This window comes from Cyprinus carpio, unplaced genomic scaffold, assembly GCF_018340385.1.
Source record: "Cyprinus carpio isolate SPL01 unplaced genomic scaffold, ASM1834038v1 S000006706, whole genome shotgun sequence".
NCBI lineage: Eukaryota > Metazoa > Chordata > Actinopteri > Cypriniformes > Cyprinidae > Cyprinus > Cyprinus carpio.
The window spans coordinates 2,943-9,921 of record NW_024879315.1 but is presented as its reverse complement, the minus strand read 5'-3'; the positions used below and the strand labels follow the sequence as shown (position 1 = coordinate 9,921).

The window sequence follows — 6,979 nt, the reverse complement described above, 5'->3', positions numbered from 1 at the left end:
ACACGGACCTGCATACATTCAATATGAGCAGTTTTAATCTAAATTACATTAAATATGAAGCAAAAACAGAATGGTTTGGTTTCAGTTTTGTGAAACTATACATAAAAATATCTGCATGAGACAGAAACATCAGACAGCTGAACGAGACGCAGATTCACACTTTGCCAGCAGGTGGTACTTAAAGTGTTTCCTTGGTTTCAACTCAGTTCAATTCAAGTTTATTTTTATAGCGCCTTTTACGATACAAATCATTGCAAAGCAACTTTACAGAAAATTAAGTTTCTATGATATTTAGTAATAGCTTATCAGTGATGACTGTCAGTTTATGTGCATACGGCAGAAATATTCGGAAAAATCAATTAAAGACGTAAACAAACAGATATTAACACTATTAACAGGAATTATGCAATCAAACTTATAGCAAAATGTGGAAGTTCTGTATGTTGTTTCAGGGTTAGCATCATCTGAGGTCCTCTGAGGGTTTGGCATCATCTCTTCTCAGGTGTCCTGGATCCAGACAGGTGCTTGTGTAAATCCTAGTTACATCCCGTGGCAAAACAGAGAAACAAATAGAGACATAATTAGCGTAGCTGCTGTTCCAGCCAAGTAAATTTAATTAGTTTAACCCAAGTTAAACCCAAATTAGTTTCTGCAAAACTCAGATGTTGTATTATTTGTCTACCAGATAATATCTGAATGACAAAATGAATGCAGTGTCTTAAAATCCTGTAAAATCTAAGGATTTTCAGTGAAAATAGTTTGCAGTGTTTTATAAATAACTGATACACATGCATAAAACACAAATTTCTTTCTTGGCAAGTCGCGATGGCTGGCGTTGTTAATTGGTCGGGCATCGACCAATAAAATGTCTTCATTCGCACCAAAGCCCCGCACCCGTCTCTGCTCTCTCACATCTGCATATACAAGTGCACAAGTGAGATTTGCAACAGGAATACGCAAAAGGAGTAGCAAAAGTCAGAGCGCTAGGATGTGAACTTGTACCGCCAGATCTGAGAGGTTGTAAGTGCCGACTTGACGTTGTGTAGCGAAACTGAAGTAAAGTGCAAAAGAAAAAATGTTGTAAACATTTGTGTATGTCATTTTCTTTGTGTGAATGACATTCTACACACTTGTAACTATTAATCTACAACTTCCAATTTAAAACACGGGTATTTTGTTCATTGTCTTTTGTTTTGAAATTAAAAGATTCAGCTTTTCACATCAGAGCTGTGAGTGTAAATTTCAACTTACAAATACGAATGTTAATATGACAAGTTCTCACATTCAGATCAACAAGCTCTCGAGTTTTGCTACTGTTTTACCTTTATAGTAAGGACTCTAACCGCTGCATTTTGGACTACCTGTAGCTTGTTTATTGAAGATGCAGGACAACCACCTAGCAGTACATTACAATAGTCCTGTCTAGAGGTCATGAATGCATGAACTAGCTTTTCTGCTTCAGAAACAGGTAACATATTTCGTAGCTTGGCAGTGTTTATAAGATGGAGGAATGCTGTTTTTGTAACACAGGAAATATGATTTTCAAAAGACAAGTTGCTGTCTAATATAACACCCAGATTTTTGACTGTAGAGGAAGTATCAGTACATCCGTCTGTAATGTTTTTTTGGTTCAATAAGTAATATCTCTGTCTTATCTGAATTTAATAGGAGAAAATTATTGGTCATCCAATCGTGTAAATTTTTAACACCCTCTGTTAGCTTAGATAATTTAGAAGTTTCATCTGGCCTTGTTGAGATATATAGTTGAGTATCATCAGCATAACAGTGGAAACTAATCCCATATTTTCTAATAATATTACCAAGGGGCAACATGTATATTGAAAATAGAAGAGGACCTAGGACAGATCCTTGTGGCACTCCATATTTTACTGGTGATAAATGAGATGACTCCCCATTTAAACAAACAATGTGTAAGGGATCGGACAGGTAGGATCTAAACCATCTTAAAGCCTGTCCTTGAATACCTGTATAATTTTGTAATCGATCTAAGAGTATGTCGCAATCTATGGTGTCGAACCCAGCACTAAGATCAAGTAAAACTAGCAATGAGATGCAGCCTTGGTCTGATGCAAGAAGCAAGTCATTTGTAATTTTAACAAGTGCAGTTTCTGTGCTATGGTGGGGCCTGAAACCCGAATGAAATTCTTCATAGAGATAATTTTATTGCAGGAAGGAGCACAATTGTACAGGATCTAATGAACATGTTGTTGGTTTAGATGCAGTGATAAGTTTATTTAGCTCTTCTTGTTCTATAGTTGTAAAGCACTGCAGTTTATCTTTGGGTGCGATGGATAAAACTGTATTCGATGCTGTAGAATCTACATTTGTTATTGTATTTCTGATGTTATCTATTTTATCAGTGAAGAAATTCATAAAGTCATTACAATTTAACTGTGAAGGAATATTTAGATCAGGTGGCATCTGGTTGTTGTGAAATCTAGCCACTATTTTAAATAAAACGGATTGTTTGGTTTATGTTCTATGAGTTTGTGGATATGCTGCGACCCCTGGCAGATTTAGAGCCTGTCTATGGCTGGACTACTGTTTTTCCATGCAATTCTAAAAACTTCTCAAGTTAGATTTTTTCTCATTGCGCGCTCAAGACTATGAGTTTCTTTCATGGCGAGCATGTGGAGTGTGCTGTTGTACCACCATGGCACAGTATGTTGTTCTCTATAACCTTTTTTCAATTTGATGGGTGCAGCAGCTTCTAATGTATTAGAGAAGATAGTGCCCATGTTGCCAGTGATCATTTTGTGTCTAATTCATGTGTATTTATGGGTACAGGAGCAGTTGACATAAATCAGGCAGGTTATTTGTGGATCATCTTTGGTGGCTGGAACAATACTTCTGCCCGGATGATAACTCGAAGCCATATAGTTAATATCATCAATACGCAGAATGCACGATACAAGGAAATGGTGGGGTAACGTCATCACTTTGTGGTTATGATATCTATATCAGTAAGATCGATTCCATGTGATATACTAAATCTAGTGTATGATTAAAACGATGAGTGGCCCGGTGACATTTTACTTGACTTCAAAAGAGCTTATTATGTCAGGTAAATGCAAGTGCTAATGCCATTTGTATTATCATCAACATGACCGCTAAAATCTCTGGATACCTATGCTTTATCAAAGGTAACCAATAGGTCTGAGTGGAAATCTGCAAATTCTTTTAGGAATTCTGTATATGGTCCTGGTGGTATATACACCGAAGCCAGAGTAAGAGATAATGATAGATTTCGGCATATCTGATACAGTGTAACATTAAGCAGAAGTATTTCGAATGATTTTAACCTGTATCCTGTTTTCTGGGTAACATTGAGAATATCACTATATATTGTTGCAACACCTCCCCCACGACCAGTCTGACGAGGCTCATGCTTATAACAGTAGCTTGGTGGAGTAGACTCATTTAGACCAATATAATCATTTGGTTTTAGCCAAGTTTCAGTCAAGCAGAGTACATCAAAACTATTATCTGTGATCATTTCATTTGCAATAACTGCTTTGGGTGTGAGTGATCTAATGTTTATGAGCCCAAACAAATTGTTTTTGTTCATTTATTTTACATTTTTCTGGTTTAATCACAATAAGATTTATTTTCTAGATAATACATTAAATTTATATTTTGACCTTACTATTCAGGGAACAGACACAGTCTTAATAGATTGGACAGCGCAAGTACTTCTATCATTTAAGCGGGTAGAACAAAAGCCATCACAGCAGTTATTTGAGAATTGGCTTACTAGTCATATAGAGTGCAGAGTCCTGGAGTTGTTGTCCGAGAGGAGTTCTGCTCTGACTCTGCTGGGCGCTCCCAAAAAAGATTCCAATTAATAACAAAGAGCAGTTTCTGTTCTTTACACCATGACAAACATTCGTTTAAAGCAAAAAGTCTTACTGAACCTTTTGTGTCCTCATCGATATGTGGGAAGCGGTCCTAGTTTCTGTTCTTTACACCATGACAAACATTCGTTTAAAGCAAAAAGTCTTACCCTGAAGTCCCTCTTCAGTGTCTCCGTCTGCCACAGCGTGGTGTTGTTAACCCCGGCGTGAAGCATGACCGCTCCGAGGCTCTCAGCGGCCTTCAGGATCGCGGGTATCTGCGCAGAAACATCAAGAACACGATCACCAGGGAAACAGTGAGTGTGCACTTTACCTTCGGCTAATGTAGCACGGACGTGTCGGACGATGGAGTCTCCGACGATCACAGTGTCGCGTTCCGTCTCGCGGAAGGGAGCGAAGCGGTTCCGGGTGGAGATCTCGAAGACCGGAGAGGGAAAGGTCGTCGCCCGGGGCCTGGCTCGCGTCCTCCGCTGCGGGTGTACCCAGGGTCCATGTTGTCTCGGCGCCGGAGTGAAGGAGATCTGGGAAGACCGTGTCCTGGTGCAACGGGCCTGTGTATAGAAACACACGGAGTAGAGGTGGTGGGACTGTTACCAGTGTGCTGTATACTTACCCTGGACTTGTGAGCGTCAGCCCGGGAGGTTTACAGCACGGCTCTCCATAAACAAAGCAGCGCTGGCTGCACTTATGAAATTTAATATGCATTATACAGAGGCAAGATGAAAAGAAAATAATCATGTCTAATGGTATACCGCCCACCCCTAGCTGATCATGAAATGCATTTGAAATGTTTCTGATTCCTGTTAAATGCAGTTGTCCTTCTCTATTAATGCTATACAGAAGGCTAAATTGCATTGCAGTGGAACTGTTTCCTAAACAATGCTCTGTATTGTAGGCACTGATGTGAATGTTGAGGGGAAAGTGAGACCATTTTTGGCTCGTCCAAGTTGCAGAGAATATTTAGGATTGCTAGAAGGCAAGTCGTATCTCATCATGGGCAAATCTGTTGACCTGCCAGAGCTCAGGGGAAGGTAGGTATCCACTGTGTGCCTTCAAGATAGCAGGATTTGCCTGAGATTTATGCATTCAAAGTCTGTAGAGTGTTGTGCATGGCTCAGTGATGTGACAGTTGTTTTCAATCATAATGCTATTTAGTAACCAAGAATAGACACTTGATTAAAATAATATAAACAACACAAATCCTCTATGATGAACATGTTTTAAAATAAGTTAATTTCGATAATTTTTGTGTTGTTTAAGAAGCCAAAAAATGAAATGCCAGGTGCCGTAATTGTCCAGTGATTACAAAGGGAAAGAAAAGTCTGTAATTCCTGGAAAAATAAATGTTCTGATTATTCTGATGTTTTATTCTGATGTTTTATCACAAATCCAACATTATAATCAGCTTTGTGATATTAAAATGATTGAAATATAACCATAAGAGACTTAAAGGATAATTTCTGGATATCTGAATAGATATCATCTTAATTAAATTTGTGAATTTAATCACATAGAAGCCTTATGAATAATTTACTCCATTCTAGAATATTCAAGAAGGAAAACCTCATGATCCCTGTGAGTGGAGCGTCTCAGGTCTGGATGCTTATATGTATGAATAAGAGAAAACTAATAAAAGTTTCACAGTAGTTACACATGTTAGTATTTTCACCTCAAAGAATGGTGCTCGGACAGTTATTTCTATCTTTTGCTGTAGTGTGTCAGTAGAAAATATCAGTTTACATTTCCAAACATTTATTTTGCCATTCATTTTAATAATATTCTAGTGCTCCACACTGAGATCTGTGTCTGTGATTACATGAAGAAACAGATGAAACTGAGACAAACTAAATCCAAAAGAACTGTGGTCATATTTCCAAGATGCTTAAGATGCTCAAAAGTCTTAGGCACATGCAAGGTGCCTAAGACTTTTGCACAGTACTGTGTGTATATACACATGCACAGTGGTCAGAATTATTGGCACCCTTATATGATCAAAGAAGTCTATGAAAATAAATCTGCATTGTTAATCATTTTGATGAAGAAGAAAAAATCACGAATATCTAACCTTTCATTCAACTAAAACAATTGAAAATGGGGGAAAATCTAATTATGAAATAAATGTTTTTCTCAAATACATGTTGGACACAATTATTGGCACCCCTAGAAATTCTTTTGAGTAAAATATCTGTGAAGTATATTCCCATTCATATTTACATTTTTGAGCACTCCAGGATGATTATAAACTTGAAATTAGGGGTGGGCGGAATGACCAAAAATTTATTTCATGGAATAAGTTATTTTATTTCACGGTAGCGGTTTATATCACGGAATAATAATTTTTCAGGTAAATCAACAAAAGGGACTTGCTTAATATATTAAATACCACTTTAAAAATAAAAATTAATAAAATAAGATGAGAGTCTATTCTTTATTTTATTTAGAGCATTAGTAGTGAATGAGTGAACTTTTAGATCAACCTCACCATAACAATAAATAGGCCACATATGTGTAGTTTAAAGAGAACAGACTTTTATTAATATCAGAACAGATTATTAATACTTTCTCGGAGCATTGAAATAAATAAAACTTAAGTAACATAAAACAAATTTTGCAGAAAGTATAAAAATGTAAACATTTGGGGAAAATGTCAGAATCTAAACGCTTGTTCTAAAAGAAAAAAAAAAACTGTAAACACTTCCTGAGCAAAAGAAATTTAAACTCTTTTTGAAACATTTTTTTTTTTAAATATCAAATAAATATAAACACTTCAATAAATTAAATAATAAATAAAAAATTCTGTCAAACAAAACAATTACAAATTGTGTGCAAGAAAAACAAGCTGGTCAACTCTCTCAGGTTTTAGTGCTGATCTGCGGCATTTGACAATATTCCCACTTGTGCTGAAAGCACGCTCAGATGGAGCACTTGTTGTCCAGTCTTTGATGAAGTGGATTGTTAAGCGCATATATGGCTGTGTAGTTCGGCTTGTCCACAAATCAGTTGTTACTGAGATGTATAAAGCATCGCGAAGCTCCGCTTCAATTTTCCGTCGGCATTCTCCATACAACCGCGGCAACTCTACTTCACTAAAGTGCTTGCGGCTC

General features: G+C 37.0%; 1 protein-coding gene across 1 annotated transcript in view; it reads left to right on the top strand.

Annotated features, from left to right (window-relative positions):
• LOC109051363 (complement C3) overlaps nt 1–5,527 on the top strand; it is a gene marked incomplete at its 5' end in the record, with an annotated part of 35,374 nt that extends 29,847 nt beyond the window's left edge. The window contains 1 exon segment of the mRNA XM_042755475.1: nt 5,219–5,527.
• Nucleotides 5,528–6,979: the final 1,452 nt, after the last annotated feature.